Source organism: Ostrinia furnacalis, unplaced genomic scaffold, assembly GCF_004193835.3.
Source record: "Ostrinia furnacalis isolate ACB-3 unplaced genomic scaffold, ASM419383v2 OfSCF1160, whole genome shotgun sequence".
NCBI lineage: Eukaryota > Metazoa > Arthropoda > Insecta > Lepidoptera > Crambidae > Ostrinia > Ostrinia furnacalis.
The window spans coordinates 400102-418370 of record NW_021131399.1 but is presented as its reverse complement, the minus strand read 5'-3'; positions in this window follow the sequence as shown (position 1 = coordinate 418370).

Sequence of the window (18269 nt, the reverse complement as noted above, 5' to 3'; positions counted from 1 at the left end):
GATAGAACCAACCTGAATGAACGTTAAAGTTATAGACTAAAAAGCATCTCTTGCTTTTTTTAACTTCTTAATGCTTTTAATGTCTTGAAAATTCCGCAAAATAAAAATACGTTAATATTTTTGTAATGGTAGAGATCGTAGCATATAGAGAGAAAATGTTTTCATTTGTATACTCGTAATAGGTAATCCAAAAAACACAGATATGTTTATTGAAACTGCATTACCTAATGAAGCTACTATTTCAGCGCATTAATCACCATCTTAGCAAACAAACCTTTCTCAAGAAGTTTCTACATTTGCACAAACAAATATTAATTCCTAGGAACTGATAAAAACGTCTAGGTATTCCTAGAAAAGATATGTTAATATCTAAAATCTAACATAGAAAAAACAAGACACTCATAATTAGTTACCAAACCTGGTATAGGAAGTAGCTTTAAGGTTAGTTGTAACTGGGAAAATATAATTTAGTATAGGTAAACAGGTAAAAATATTCAAAAACTCTTCAGAGGGTGATCTCAGAAGAATACCTGATTGTCATGAGGTAACATTTGTAATACTTACACGTCAATCAGACGCATCTGTGTTTTCTAAGAATAAGAGCATAATAAACTGTAAACATACGGAGAGCGATTGTGAGCAGCCCCGCGCTTTGTTAAGAGAAATCGGCTTATTCTACTATTAGTGAACTTTTTGTTCACTATTCCCCGTTAACGCCAATTGGAGCTTATAATGTTAAAAATAAAATCCTATAATAACGGGGAATAGTGAACAAAAAATACACTAATCCCCGTTGACGGGGATTGTCAACGGGGAATAGTGCAATAAGCCGAGAAATCCAATCTAAAACGCATAAGTATTGTGATTGAAATATGGAAGGAAGCACTAACTTAGGCCACATTTCTGGAACTTTTATGCACTCTATTTTGTGCTGTTACTGTTTTTAGTTGGTGGGTACCTACTAAAGTTGATACGACTACGAGTGTTCTTAACGGTTCTGGATTTCTTTCGTTTCTTTTGTAATTACAAAAAGCAAGAGTGGTTGGTTATGGGACGGAATCGAATATTGATGCCACTTGACCAAGTTAAAGTGCCATGCGTTAAGGAGTAGGGTTCGTTTGTGATTTGATGGCCAAACTTTACACTATTTTGTGAAATGTATGACTGAGGATATTTTATATCGAAGTGTGTACGATTTAAACGATGTTTAAAATTTAAGTGGCTGCATTGAGCCTAGCCTATATTGAGCTTTTGTGTAAAAAAACTCTGAGTAAAAAGAGTTTCCAAAATATGATCCTGAACACAATATTATGATTAACAATGAATAATCACATCTAAAGGAGACGTCTCGGTTTGAGATTACGCCCGTATGTCTCAACGCCCTCGTCGTGCCATTTCATTCAATTAGAACAATAAATTGTCTCAAATCATCAATTAGAAGTCAAATAAAGAACCTTAAGACTTACTGCATAGAGGCTAAATAGAGGCCATAACTTTACATTATTCCTCTTGACTCACTGGGATTCACCTATAGCTCATTAATGCAAGTTGCTACCAGCGCCAGCGCATTGTTATGAGGACATTTTCCTCTTCACGTAAGAATTTCGGGTTCCGTATTAATTTTGAAAATATTTTATTAAGTTATATTTCGTCATCATCATCATCATCATTTCAGTCATAGGACGTCCACTGCTGAACTCCCCCAATGCTTTCCACGTTGATCGATGGGGCAGCAAGGTTCAGTACCTCTAGTAGGAAAAACTTTCGAGTTCGTTTCGTTGCGTATTCAAAGTGTCATCGAAAAATTTTGTATGAAAAATTAAACAGCGCCCCCTATATTATAGCCGCCCTAGGGGGCGCTGTTTAATTTTTCATACAAAATTTTTCGATGACACTTTGAATACGCAACGAAACGAACTCGAAAGTTTTTCGTACTAGAGGTACTGGAATGGAGGCCGCGTACCGGAAAACGCAGCGTGAGACGTCCACCTACAAGGTGGATCGACGACATCGTAAAGGTAGCAGGGAAGCGCTGGACGCAGGCCGCTACGTGGAAAGTTACATTTCGCCCTCCCCAAAATAACAAGCTAATGAGAGCTATCGTTTTAGAGGGCGCCACTGAAGAGTACCTAAGGTCAGCTGTCACTTGCTAGTGGCGAAGACAGTGGCGCCAACTGGTGACCGCTGAAGCGGTAGGACAATCGCTGAATACGAATCATCGCACAATCTCAGAACTTACGAGTAAATCAGTTTAGCTTCTACAAGCTTCATTTCAATTTTCAATTATGTAGAGACCTGTGCCTGGATGCGAGCGGCGCAGGACCGGTCCTAGTGGAAATCCTTGGGGGAGGCCTTTGTCCAGCAGTGGACGTCTTTCGGCTGAAACGAATATCTTGAGTTCTTGAGTATAAATTCATACTAGACTGTTGTTTCTATTTTCCGTCTGGTGAAGTTCGCGGGAAGTATCTGGATGCGGACAGCGTAGGAGCGGTCGTTATGGTTTATAAATTCTTGGGGGAGGCCTTTGTCCAGCAGTGGACGTCATTTGACTGAAACGAACGAACGAGACCATTGTTTCATAAAAAATCAGATGCTTTACTTTTTTTTTTTTTTTTATCCACAACGAGGAAGCTCTTGGCCTGTATCTCACCTGATGGTAAGTGACGATCAGGCCGAAGGTGGAAGCGAGCTTCACCCGGAATCCTCAACCACGGAGGAACTGGCTAACTTACCTCTAACTGCCGGAACACAATAATGCTGTTAACATTGTTGTTATGGCGTCAGACTTAGGTAAGATGGTGGTAGCTAGCCAGGCGGACTTAGAACAAGCCCTACCACCAACCAAACCGAACAGAAAAATCTGCCCCCACTGGGAATCGAACCCGGGACCTCTGCGTCTGAAGCAGGTGGTCTTACCACTAGACCACAGAGGCGGTTATTATCGCTTAACTGCTTGAAGGAACCTTAAAATGTGTGATAAATTGACAAGTTTACCTTTTATGAAACTATTTTCCCCCTTGTAGCGCCTATCGCTCGACGATGTGCAATAATTTTCTAAAGATAACGATATTTGTAAACAAATCATTGATTTTATGATTTTCCTTATTTAATTAATTTGTTTTATGAGTTTACACTTCCAGTAGTTTTAAAAGATATTTACCTTAAAGTAAAATGCATGTAAATAGAATGTGCTTTTTGAACAATAATAAAATATTATTAGTTACCTATTGTATTAATAAAAAGTGCATTAGGTTGGTTGATTACATTATTTATATTTTGATATTATAATGTTACCTAATAGAAAACTTTTTTTAACACATTAAAGTAGCAATCATTAATTGCCAGCATCTGAAAGTGATGATCAGGCTTCAGATCAGGCAGAAGAGAGATCGTAATAGAATCAGAAAAATAAAATTATCATTACACTGTATATTAACGAATGTTTTGGGTGACAAATGAATTAGAATTCTGAACGCGTAAACGCGTCAACAAGACTATATTTCTGTATCAGATACGTTATTCATAGAATAATAATGGGGTATTGTTTTTTAGGTTTCGCATAATCCATCAACAGAACATAATATCTTCCTCTTTCAAACCCAAAATAAACTTGAATGTGTTTATTGTCTTATTAGCACAGTGCGAGACCGGTTAGGCAGAGGTAAATATTATTTAGGTAACATTGACTTTGCACTTGAAAAGATAGTTCACCCTGGTACAGTAGATAGTGCTTTCCTCCTGTTCATATTCGATTTATACGCTATAAACCTAAGGGCAACTCAACTATTAATTAAAAATCATAATGGAAATCAAGATATAACATAATCACAATACCTTCGAATAGGTGTTCTTGGCATTATTGGCTTTACATTCGTCAATTTGTCAAATATTTTTTGAATCCTCTAATAATTAGCACTTAAGCCACCTAGACACTGCTGTAAACCTCGAAAATTGCATCAAATAGCAACCCAATACCTAATAGCAACCCAATCATATGGAAATCACTGTCTAATTTTACTTTAATCACTATTGAATCTTTATACCATTCACTCTCCATTCATAGTTTTCAACATTTATTTTGTCAAAAAAAGTTTTGCCAATTTCTTTTATAACCCACCACAATCGCAGCAGTCCTCTAAGAAAGAGCCTTTATGCCACTTACAGAATCCTCTATGTTATGCCACCAAAGCCAAGCACGGCAAAACTCGAAAATTGCATCAAGAACTAATCGAATTCGGATCTGGCAAATGCATCCGAACCCCACCAGTGGGTACGTGGCTCATTGGAGGCCTACGATCCAATTATGGCGCGCTAGATCTCGTTCGAGATGTGATTCGTTCTAGACATCGCAATCCGTTAGCCGCGTGCGAGTATTGAAAATGTTCCACAGTGGTCGCAAGGTGTGCAACTGTGCAGGTATATTTATTTATCTATTTACATACAGTAATGTTAAAATAACCAATTCAATCAGAAAGGTTATCTACTTATTATAGGTTATCTATAAAAGCGAAAGGTCACTGATTGACTGACTTACTCACTCATCACGAAATCTCAGAAACAACAAGTGCTAGGTCTCAAATTCTGCCTTTTAGAACGTAGGTGCTCACTAAGGCGGAATTTTGCAAAATTCAATCCCTAGGCCCTAGGGGATAAAACGGGATCCACGCGTACGAAGTCGGGGGCGGCCGCTAGTTAAAAATAAAACCTACGTAGGTCCAGTAAATCTTTCTTGTTGGAATAAATCTTGCTGTACAAATTCAAAACCATAAAAATTTAATTATACCTACTTAATCTATTGTGTCTGACTAATCTTCGCTTTAATTGATAAGTTTGTTTGATGGCCCATAAATTGTACCATGACCGTAGCGATATAAACTTCGCAGATCGTATTAGAACCCTTTTACTTTATCCATAACCCATGACTTCATACTGACCCGGCGATAAAATTGAATGCATGTTGTTAATTTTATCAGGCAATAATTTGCGGAACCCCATAAACTTTGGTGTTAGCGTTAGTGAATGCTTCCCAATGTAACATGTTTCCCAATTTGGGTAAGCGGGTTACAAACACGAGTTTTCTGTAAATGTTAACTAGATAGGTACGTACAGTCAGCGTCAAATAGGTCGTGACACGTCTTTTTACAATTTTAATAAGGTTGTATTATCAACTTTTTGGCCACTTAGAATACAAACAATTTAACGCTTACTAAAAAGATAAATAACTGAAATTGCCAATTATCCGGCTATGATATGCCGGTTCGCAAACAGCAAGATAAGTTACAAGGGCTTGTAAGTCCTATAAAAATATGCTGTAAACTCTACAAACAGACGTAAATGCTCGAATATTCCTAATTTATTTGCTATGCAGACTGTAAAGATTCGATTTTTCAACAGCTAAAGGCCCGCCATACACGGACAGCTTGAAGCAGCTAGCATCAAGCTGCGTCTGCATAGCAACATACATGGAACCGCTTGAGCAGTTGTGACTGCTTCGGGTTGCTTTACTATAGTAACATGGTGAAATTTCATCGTGACTTTGACTGCAAGAAACGGTCCATATATGGCGGGCCTAATGCTTTCCATGACAATGTCAGTGCTAGGTACAGCCACACGTATACAATGTAATCTCAGACAAAACACAGTAAAGCAAAAGAAAAACCTTAAGAGTTACGCATTCCAATTTCATCCTTAAAGAGCTGAAATAAGAAGACAAATAGAATTTTCATTCCTTTGTTTCTTTTTTTCTACGACCACTGAGGCGTTCCCTTGGCTGGTTAATTCGCCAGCAATCGTTTGATACCGCTGGATCGCGGCGCGCTCGCACGGAAAATTGGTCTTATTCGCCATTTGATTACGTACTAAGATGCCTTGCGAGATCACGGCGTCTTGGCGAAAAGTGAATTGGACAATAAGTTTGGTAAATAAATCATTTTTGGAATTGATTCGGCTTCTTGCTTCGATCATATCGCGAGATGACATTGTTACGTCGTAATGTAGGTACGACGGCAGACGAATTCTCTTATAGTGCTCTACAAAGTATTTTAACCCGTATTTTACATTAAATATTGTAATGAATAAATCCAATAAAGTTAAAAATATATTATGTTTTCCAATGATAGTGCCGATTATGGAGATGGACGAACAAATCCTCTCAAAAAAGACCTAAAGAAAAGTATAGAAGAAAGAAAGGTAAGTATAAAAAAAATTGTCTTTCTTCAGTATTTTTTCTTTAATGTCTAATAATGCCAGCCATTTTCACAATGCGGTAGCCACAAGAAACATGATTCTTTCTTTGTGACTTTCAAAGTTAAACCTGAACAAATGGAAAGTTTCACTTTCGTATAAATATTACTTTCGTCTTCAGCAACTTTCATGAGGGCTGGCCTAAACAAACCTTTTGCTTGCCTGCTTCAGCCACATTCGTAGGTTTTATAGAGGTAAACCTAAATACATTTGGTGATTTGGTGATATTTTGGCTTCTATCTATCACATAATACAACTAAAAAACTCGTTTCTTATAATATTGTAGTAATGGCTCAATTTGGGGATTCCGGGGATGTGTTCAGTTGTGGACGTCCTGTGGCTGAAATGATGATGATGTAAGATAAGTATATCTCCCTATATGATATTTAACTTATAATCAAAAGATTATCAAATACTGCCTAAAAGGCACTTACAGGGTAGATTTATACATGTACCATCTCATTTAAATCAGGTGCGATTGCGGTCAAATACCTGCCTTAAAATTGTTCTGCATAAAAAAAATTAGGCACTGAATTTCATAAAGTTAATTTATTTTCAGTAATTCCTCCAAAGAACCCATTGAATGACCCACGAGATGGCTAATAGAGCGACTACGTCTGCTCCCGGCAAGCGAAGGGCCGTGAGTTCAATTCCCACCAAAGTCAATAGATTTTTTCAAGTTTTCAACCTTCTATAAATTATTAATCTGTAAAACTAGTGAACTTAGTGGGTAACCTACACTACAACAGTAGGCATCATATTAGCCCGCATCCGCCGCAATCGGAGGTGCGCGTCTATTCACGCAACTTGCCTCGTTAAAACTCTACTTGAAACAGCTACAGGGGTGTCAACAATCAGTCACATTGTAATGACTGAAAGTTTTTACTAATTAAAAACAGCTGTAGATCCTACACATGTAGCTACACTATAGTTGCAGCGATGGTAACGAGAGGTGGGAAGAGTCCCGTTTAGGGTTTCTGCTTGAGCTTTCTCGAACTCGAGAAAACTCGAGAAATTTGGCTTCATTCAAGACGAGAAAAAAATTACCGGAGCTCGAGAATTCTCGAGTCTCGAATTTGAAGCTTTAATATTCTTGAAAGCCTATTTTCTTAGACAAAAGTAAGATTTTAATTAATTAATAGGTTAACGTTTCTTTTAGACTGGTCTAGTCTTTCCTTTTTTACCCTACTGCGTGACGCAAAGGAGTGATAATGTGTTTAACAGCCTATGTATGTATGTTTTTTGAAGCACTATAGAGACCAAACTCCGGGGTCGATTTTAATGATTCGCACGTCAATCGATTCCTCTCAGTCCTAAAAGACTATCGTTAGATTTGTTTAACTGTAAATATATTAACATGGCCGATTTTTGGCACTATAATATGTATTAAAAAAATATCTCAAACCTATCGAGTGGGGTATCAAAATAAAGGGTTTTTAAATAGCTTGCAAAATGTATTTTCTTTAACTAAAAGATTAAAATAAAAATATTATTATGAAAAAAACCCAACTGGGTAAAAATGAACTGAGAAGATAAAAACAAGACAGTGTTCACAAATGCAGTCGGAAGCATCAAACACTTATCATCATCATCATCAACAGCCCTTTACAGTCCACTGCTGGACTATGAGCCTATAGGGGTTGGTGACAAATCTATTCTATTCTGCCGTCACCACACGGCTTATCACCCACTACTTATCACCAACAAAAAAAATAGTCATTGATGCCTTCGACTGCATTTGTGAACACTTTGTCTTGTTCCTATCTTTTCAGTTCATTTTTACGTAGTTGGGTTTTTGTTTTTTTGTATAGATTAGATTTAAAAAAACCTGTGTTTTTAGCAAATTTCAATGATTTCAATAATTTTAATTAAAAGACTCGAGACCCGAGAAAACTCGAGACTTTGGCCTCGAGAATTCCCGAAACTCGAGAAAAAAAACAGGTCGAGAAATCAGAAACCCTAGTCCCGTTTAATAAAAAAATGAAAAAAAATCGTGATCCAAAGTTTAACTCTATATTAATTGAATATTAGTTTATTCGCGTTAATTACAGTGGGAATGAGACCGACTCTCAACAGAAAGCATTTTTTAAGTTTTCCACCATTTAGCACCACATTTAATTGCGAAGGGCAAAGAAATTGCAATTTTTCCAGTTTTCATTAAAAATAAAAATGAAGAGGTCAAGGAAATTACTATTCCCACTTTGCATTAAAAATAAAAATGTAAAGCTGAGCAAATTACGGCTTTAAGCTCAGCGAAATTTTATTAAAAATACTTATTTCATCGTTCGTCGTCGTTCATCAAGAACGACGATTAGTAGCTAAAGCTAAAGCAGTTTTCCATCGATATCTCCAACTGCCCCTTTAAACAAAGAATCGAAAATCGTGATCTTTACATTCGTCATAGGACGCTATTATAAAATTCACACTAATTTTGCTTTGGCAAGGCAAGAAATTTTACCTCGACTTCATGAAAACTTTGTCATAAAAGCTCTATATTCCCTTGTCTTATTCATGTGGTAGGTACTCGTAGGTATAACTACGTGGAACCTTTAAAGAAGATGGCAGCCCTACGAAAGTGTCGCTAGTATTATAATCAGCCCGACAATTGTCTCTCTCAAACTACTCGCGGTGCGAAATTACTTTCGCGTATAATTACCACAACAATGTCAATGGTCCTTTTACGCGACAGAGTAGGTAGGTAGGACATTTCTCTGAGAATGGTCAATCGATCACTCTCTTTTGAAATAACTTGATAAAATCGAATTGCTTAAGTAAGGGATCGAACCCACGAACCTTAACGATTTTTGGAGATGCGAATGCGACTCTTAACGCTAGAAAATTTTAACAACGCGCGATCACTCTGTTGTTAAGGATGGAAGTTGGAAGTATGCTGTTATTTTTCTACTTCTTTACTGCCTTTTGCTGAAAATTTTGGACTTTCCATACAAATGAAAATGATTTGTTTGTTATCGTTGCAAATTATTACTTCACATTGTAGATCAATGCAAATTGTAACAAAACTTTTTCTTTTGCTGTACCTAAGTAATTATTATGAATATCCTCTATTTTGTGTAGTCCTAACCTGGTTATTGTCGATTTGCCATAATTAAAAGGAATTTGTAAAGTGAGACGAATCGACTTTGTGGCGAATCGACAGTTACCTGCTGTTCTAGAGTTTTTACTATCTTTAGGAGGGTCCTAAAGACTGGCCCCTCTTTCCCACTGGGCACTTTGGGCACATGCCCAGGGCCCCGCAACCGAAGGGGCCCCCATGTGCTCAAAATACCTTTTCTCCAGATGATAAGGGCCCCCCTTGATCCTTAAGTGCCCAGGGCCCCTAGTAGGTTAAAGACGGCCCTGCCTAAAGATCGTAAAAACCCGAAAACAGTGGCTTAAACGATATCTCTACTCAGTAATTATTATGTATTTAATCAGATATATGATTTAGCTTCTATTTACATGAGTGTATATGAACAGTTTGATCTTCGCGATCAGTTTTCGCACCAATTAGGGTCTATTTAGCCACGAGGGCCTAATCCTCACTCAATTTGATTGCTGAGCTCAGCACACCTTTAGTAACGTGTAGACATTGTATTATTGTAAGATTGCTGATGTATTACTTAATTAATTTGATCTAATTAACGGACTGAATATACACACAAGAAGAAAGGGCGGAAAGTTCACAGAAGTGTGAAATGATTTAATATAACATTAATTATGTCCACAGTTGAACATAGGCCTCTCCCAATGACTTCCACATCGCACGGTCAGTAGCGGCCTGCATGCAGCGCCTTCCTGCTACCTTTATCAGGTCGTCGTTCCACCTTGTGGGTACGTCCTGTGGCTGAAATGAGGATGATGATACATTATGTATTGTCTTATTATATCCGAAACGGATTTAGAGAGGTCACTTTTATGTATAAAATATCTGAATGAAATTAAAATTGGCTAGCCAGATATTTGGTATTTTCGTTGTAATACGAGTAGCAAATAGCATAATAAAACAGAATTAATAACATTCATAGCTTGATGTACTGTGTCGTCCATAGTCCATACAGTATTCCAGACATTTGAGCGAGGTTTCATGGCTACGTTTCCACGTATTTCGTATCACCCACTAATAGATTCTTTGTGAGACCCGTAACCTGAAACTGCATCCGTAATTATGTGTTCAAATAGGTAACATATTTTGACTGCAATAACTAGAGACAAGCGTGTTTGTTTATTGTTACCTACTGCAATAGAATTTATAAATCTTTTCCATGAAAATAGTTCTAATATTTTTATTTCAATTGATGGTCAGCAATAGTTAGGAGTAAGTACTCGGATAATCAACGTGTCTGAACGTAATGGAAAGTATTTTTTATTCCGTTTCTGAAATAATAATTCGGAAATTCGACTAGGTAACTTACAATAAATTTTCATTCATAAGGTAATTATTATTCCCATAGTTCTATATTATCTGTGGTTCTATTCAATATTGGTCATCTATAGACTAAAGTGAATTCCGCAAGAATGGTTTAATTATAGGTAAGAATTGAAGCTCTATCATCCCCTTCCCTAAGTTTTCAACGCAGATTAAGTACTGGACAGCTCACAAAATACTGATTTATTCTAGTACTGACAAATTGAATTACCCTCACAATAGCATCTTCAACCAATTCCCAGCTGGTTCATTTAATTCGATTTTGATTTTCGCCATCACGGATGAGGACTGAGGAGTGCATGATCCGACGCAAATTGGACAGGTGTCGGAGACGCCGCGGCGTGTCGTTAGCGGTGTACTACACTTAACGAGTTTGGCTCTTGGTAGGGCTGCTGGTATGATTAGGATTGAAGTAGGACTTATTTTAGAGCGGTTGTGTGCTGATGCCTTGCTAGCTCTAGTCTAAACACATGGCTAGAAAACGCGAGTATATCTGTCCGCTGTCCAACTACTGCTAATGTAGAGACAGCCGAATGTTGAAAAAAATACATACAGCCGAACATATAAATTTCTTCTTTTTTGAAGTCGGTTAAAAACAAATGAACGTGCTGAAAGTAACAGAAGTTATTTAAAAACAAATGAAGAGAGAATTTCAGAATTAACCATGGAACGTCGCCACATGCCGCATTTGCACCGATAAAACAATTGAACATCGTAAGAACTAATTTAGTTACTTGTTTCTAAAAAACGAAAATCACTTATGGCCAGCATTATTAGCAGCAAGTCGGACAGATCGATGCATGTAAAATAATGTAAAAGCTAATTATAATTTGATAATGGCTTATAAATGGTCTACACTGTCTGTACACAATAGAAGTCAGACTTTACATTTTTCTTACAGTTGCATAAAATGCCTCTAGTTGCATAAAACGTGTCTACAACAGTGCAGTGGCGTACCTAATTATGTTTATGTTTTAGGTATAAAAAGCTTAGAATTGTAGCTGTACTCGTAGCAGCCCTAAGCACACGGGGCGATAGCTCGGCTGAGTCGAGCGATCCCAGCTAATAAAGGTCGGGTATGAGTTTTCAATTTGGTGGCTCGAGACGAATCGTGATTGGCCCACGTCTTCTTAGATTAATTGAAGTAGTCTTCTTTGATATCAATTTATGGTTTACTGATTAAAAATATGCAATATCTAATAACATTTTATTTCAGCCGAAAGACGTCCACTGCTGGACAAAGGCCTCCTCCAAGGATTTCCACAAAGACCGGTCCTGCGCCGCTCGCATCCAGGCGCCTCCCGCGACCTTCACCAGATCGTCGGTCCACCTAGTGACCGCTTACCTTACCCTAAATTCTGGCTTTAATTTTTCTGACAGAGTACGAAAGAAGGTACATTTTACTTACTATACTAACCTATGTTTCTTGTATGTATCTTACCAAAATTATTTAAAAAAGCTCCAATCAAAATTTTCCATTAAAACCTTATCTAAACTCACTTTGTACGTCACAAACGGTGGAAAATACCTTTCCAAATGAAACAAATTACCTGAATCCCCTTACAATTAGGGCACATAAATAAAACGACATTAGCTTAAAATTACTTCCACTCGATTTGTCGGGAAAAAAGTGTCCCACCCGGGAATGAATGGGAAGGTGTCCCATACGTTCCCGAAGCAGACGCTGTCACAATAGAGTTTATGGGAAGGTAGGCTCACAAAATTAAGGTAGGTACAGTTAACAGAACAACAAACTAACATGTTTCTTAGAAAATTGCACCCATTACTTTTAAGCAAAGGATGTCCACTGCTGGACAAAGGGTTCCCCCAAGAAAAAATTCTAGGCCATTTAGCCCGGACAATAACTCGCAGTTTCATCCCAAAGACTTTGGACAACACCGTCAGGTTTTAGAGAGTAGGCTCTGCCCATCTGGTAGGGAGAGCCTACATCCCACTGGTTCCGCTGGGCCAGTACATATGCAATTTCATGCATTCCCTGAAGAAGAAAAAAGAGTACTTACTGCCAAGATTTCCACAACGATCAAAGTGGCATGGCAGTGCGCAAATGTCTTGTAGAAAGAAATGATAGGTAGGGTTAGAGCCCTAAATTAAATAGTTTAGGTACACACGACATCACCAAGTTAAAAACACTGTCGCATCTCACTGAATTGTAATAATTATGCTATTTTGTAATGTGAACTAATGAGGACAATGGATATGCTGACTTGTACTTACTGAATGCATTTGCACTGTATTTTTGTGGACTAACGGATATACCCTAATCTTTTATCTCGTATATCACTGAGATTACTAAAACGAGGGTTGGGCTCCACATTTATTACACCAAATATTTAATTTTTGCGTGATTTTAAAATTAATGCATGTCAAAGGTATACTGACTTCGCGATCGTAGAAAAAGCTTCTGCTCCAAAGCTGGCAAATACAAAAGGTACGAGTAAAAAAGACACGTTTTACGGGAACCGAAAGCCTATAAAGATTGTGATTATAGAGGTAACTTAGACTATCATGATTTGGAGGTTCAATTCCCAGGTGGGACAAATCTATATATACAGGTTGTTAGGTAAATGGGTATATGAGCCGACACTAGCCCATGTTAACATGGTCATATAAATGGTATAGTGAAGTCAGAAATTTGATATCATCATTTTAATTTTTTTAATTTTCATACAAAATAAATTTTATAAAATCCGATTTGTATGAAAATTAAAATAATTAAAATGAAGATATCAATTTTCTGACTTCACCACACCATTTATATGACTATGTTAACATAGGCTAGTGTCGGCTCATATACCCATTTACCTAACACCCTGTATAAAAGAAAGTCGTGTTAGTTACTCCACTTATAACTCAAGAACGGCTGAACCGATTTAGCTGAAAATTGTCAGGGGGGTAGTTTAGAGCCAGGAGAAGGACATAGGATACTTTTTATCCCGTTCGAAATAAAAAAAAGTCTGCTTATTTATTGCCATTAAGGCGGAACAAAGTTCGCCGGGTCAGCTAGTTAGTGATAAAAGACGTTACAACTTGTGACATTGACATTTGAGTATTATAATCAATCCTTTTTGTTTTTGTTAGCCTCATGCCCGTTTTCACCATCAATTCCTAATTTTTAAGTGACTCTTATGAAAACAAAATTCCTGTTATGTGTTACCTTAGGGGTCACTTAAAAATTTGGGATTGATGGTGAAAACGGGCATCAGCCTATCTAATTAATTATCTACTTAAATAGATAATCCCACGCTAAGTTTGTCTAAAAGCCAAAGCTTTAAGCTCATGATCCATTATCTTATTTTATAAGTTAATCTAAGTTTAAGTTTATCCAGTTAAACAAGTTGATTTCATTACTTGTTTATTATTTAACACCTTTATCTTAGAAAAAAAGGCGTTAGAAACTGATAAAGTAAATACTTACCTCGTATTTAGGCAATACCTACATAGAGGCCAATTGATTGTCTGTAAAAATATTAAAATACAATGTACAAAACGTTGTTTGCCAAACTAAGCGATGAAACTAATTACCGTAGTAACAGTAACTTGTTTATTTTCGTATTTATTTCAAAATTGCGCAGCTATCCCTTCTTTTGATTAAAATATAAGTACCTAATGCCACCAATTCAAGGACCGTTAGTACCAACCGGGCTTATATTTTTATGGGGGAAGTATGGAAGGCTCGATATTTCAATTGTTCAGTGGGCCGACGGAGTTTATAGGCTGGCGTCGAGTGACGTTGTTATAGGGACACAAACATTACCCTTTTAAATTGAATTTCCAGCAATTTATCAAGAGGAGCCTGATAAAATACGGTGCCCCCTCAAACAATTTAATCCGATGGGGTGTGTTCAGTTATTTATTATATGACGTTTCGGAGATTTAAAGTGGATTGGACGGTATAGATTTAGAGGACCTTAATTAAGTCGAATACAAGCCCTAGGTCAGGGATGGCGAGCCTTGATATATCAATGTGCCATTTAACTAAAAAAAAGATATAGTATTGTAGTCAATACGTGCCATCAAATAACACCTATACCTCAATAGAGGGGTATTTTACAATTTGTACAGTACAAATGGCGCCACTGGCGAATGACGAGGACCTTACTCTACAGGACTTTATTCAAAACACTTATTTAGGGTACTCCTTAAGTATTTTATGTATTATTATTCCTAGTGAATTTTGTGATTGGTGTTGTGCCCTAATATTGGCACGCGTGCCATTGGTTCGCCATCCCTGCCCTAAGTGCTTCGCTGAAATCATTTTCAGGGAGCGTCCTTTATTAGATTTTCCTCCTAACACTGAACACGAGGTGTTTTAGATTGCTTTTTATGGCCAAGTACCTATAGGCCTAATTTAATTAACAGTTTTAGAGAAGTCATAAAAGAACTCAAACCAAGCGACTCTACATGAGAACCGAATTAATTCCTTTGAAGTATTAACATACTTATTTAATACAAATCTTAATTGAAATTGCCTGTTTAAGGAATAAAATATGCCTAATACATATTTCGTACTTAGAAGTGTAGCTCTAATTGGAAATGTGATTTTAAAGTTGTAAAAGTTGTTTTTCAATTTGTTTAGTACTTCTATTAAACTTGGGTTAGTTAGTATGTTTTTTTTTTAATCCTTATCATCAAAACATCTGCTGAAGATACTTAATAAGAATTGTTAAACTCTATCTTACCTAATCTCGCCTAATAAATAATCAATCCATAAACTCTCTGATCGTAGTTAATTATTATAAGTGCCAAATCTTGGTCAAAGTTTGCATTTCAGTAATACTAGGTATAGTATCTATTGACTATATTAGTGTCGTATTTTAAATGCACTTTTCTAAACCAAGGTATGAGTGTGCATCATTGTTAGTTCCAAAGTTGCGATAAATCACCGGCCGCAAGTTTAAACAGCAATAAAAATAAGTGAACGCAAGATAGTTGCGGGCGAGGTGGCGATGTGGGCGCGAAGTTAAGCCCTAACTCTGCGGAAAGTTACCCGTAATGCGATTAAAAGTCGGGCTGTCCGCGCAACAATAGATGTTACTTTAACGCTGTTTGTCTTGTGTGCTGCAGCCAGACTGGACAACTTTTTTTTCCTTTGTTGGATGCATAGCAGGCAAAGGAATAAGTTTAGACATCATGATAATAAGAGATGATTCCCAAATAAATCGTCCTGAACTCTACAATAATTTATGCGTGGAAATCTATGAGTGGTTGAAGTTTGAAGTGGTTTTGAGTGTCGTTTCCTAAGAAATTGGGTGACACTTTGTTTTGTTTTCAAGTTTTAAGCACTTTTTTCTAATTTGATAGCAAAATAGGCAAAAGTTATAAGGTTTCAAGTATCTGATAATCTCACAGCGTTCCCAGTCCACTTCAAAATGCTCTTTTATATGTAAGTAAATGCCCCCTTCAAACTCTATACATACATATAAGTAAGTTACTTAAAATACCATACCACACAGGCTAAGAAACCAATAAGCTGAAAAATAATACAGGTAACTTAATAGGTATTTCCTTGATGCTGATCACATTTTCCCTCTACTTTGCGTACGTCAATCTATCTTAAATTGGTAAATTGGTAGGATTTAGTTTTTTTTTACATGCTCATGACTGGAGAAACACAACAGTCTGTTTTGTGCCGATGTGCAACAATGCACAAATAAAAATGTTGTTTCCTGGGATCCTCATTTTGTAGACATTCCATCAGTGTTCATTTATGCCTTTTTTATAAAAAACAGCTCTTCAACTAGGTACACTACATAGTACCTGCCTCATAAAGTGCAGGGGACTTCCCATAATGAAGCGAACGCGAAGTATCATTTACCTGCATAATGCATGAATATTAATCTGAACTCGATATAGCATCATGGTCACCTTGCGATGACAAAAAGGTACTGTCCCTACTCTTTCAATACCTAAGTAAACAAATATTAAACGAGTGGATTCAGTAAGATTCTTGAAAATTGCAGATTCCCAGGTTCGATTCCTCTGTATTATTATCTTTTTCTGTTTTCTACAAAGTCTTACTTTCAGGGGGCGTAGCTATTAAGGGGCAAGGCGGGGCAGTGCCCCGGGGCCCCCAAGTTCAGGAGGCCCCCAAATCCTTACCAGAAAATCTCAATTAATCTGAACTTTGAAAATTTATCCCATTTTCAAAATAAATAGAGAGAAATTCGAAAGCTTTATCAGGAGTAAGTAAGCGTAATGTCACTAAACTTGATAAAACCTAACCAGTTAAGATTGCAGTGAGGCCACATTTTTTTATTTGCCCCAGGGCCCTTGGTTACCTAGCTACGCCACTGCTTACTTTAAGAGGTTTTTTATGGGACAAGAGGCAAACGAGCAGACAGATCGCCTGTGGTAAATTAGGTATTACCGTCGCCCATTGACACAAAAAACATAGACTTATTTAAAAACACGTTTATTTACACTGACATTTTTTCCTGCAAGATTCGAACTCGCAATAGCAACTCGTGTGTAGTATGCGCACCACCATGCCAAATGCTTCAATTGTACCTACCTACTTACAATAATTTTAACGAGTCGAAAACCTTGCGTTTTAACTATGAAACTGTAACAAAAAGAAAGCGACAATCAAGGGATATATTTGAAATGCGGAGTTCCTTGAAGTTTTATGCAGAAGAATACAGAATAATGAAAGCTATTGTGCTAGCGTCGCGTCGAATCGAACTCATCAAACTTGGACCGCTTGGTTGTAGATCCGCAGAGCTATTGTATAACTCTAGTGTCTATCGCAGATGTTATTCTGTCAATTTGAAGCAAAGGATAGTTACTTGAATGATATTTAAATCCTATATTTGATAGCGCATTATGTAATCGCTAAAGGATGAAAAACGATGAATACTAACTGATATTATATTTCATGTTGTAGTATTGTAACTAAAAATAAAATTGTTAAATCGAAACGAGGCTTGCTCGAGGAACCCCAAGTGGTCGCACGAGACCGTGGTAACAATTGATGTCTACATTTTTGTCTTGATTCGCTGGTATTCAAATGTCATTTTTATAGGAGTGGAGTGGAAGTTGAGTTGTAACTTATTATGTAATCGCTATCCCTTTGATAGCGATTGCATTAGACGTTGGAGTTGCACAAGAAGTCTGCACAGACAAGTGCCGGCAACATGCAGCTTACAGCTTCAAACTCTCTGACCAACTTCAAACTCCAATTTGAAGGACGAATAGTTTGTGACCTGTGGCGAAGGAATTGTGTGCTTTGTTTATATTTTCGATTGATTTCATAATCAACATTTGTGAAACAGTAAAGAAAAAGAGAGAAGCAAATTGATCAAAGATTAGGTATACCTACTATAACATACTTATATGTATATATTGTATACATCTTATGTTCATAGCTGGGCACCGTTAATCAAATAGTTAACTTCGTTAATCGTTAAACCGTTAATAAAAAAATTAACTTCGTTAAACGTTAAAACGTTACAGTCATTTCACAAGACTTAACGCAAGTTAACGTTAATCGTTAATCCGTTAACCTTAACACATTATGATAATAAAACGAAAAAAATAATTGTATGCAAGGTTCAAATAATTTCGAAAGCTTGTATCGCGC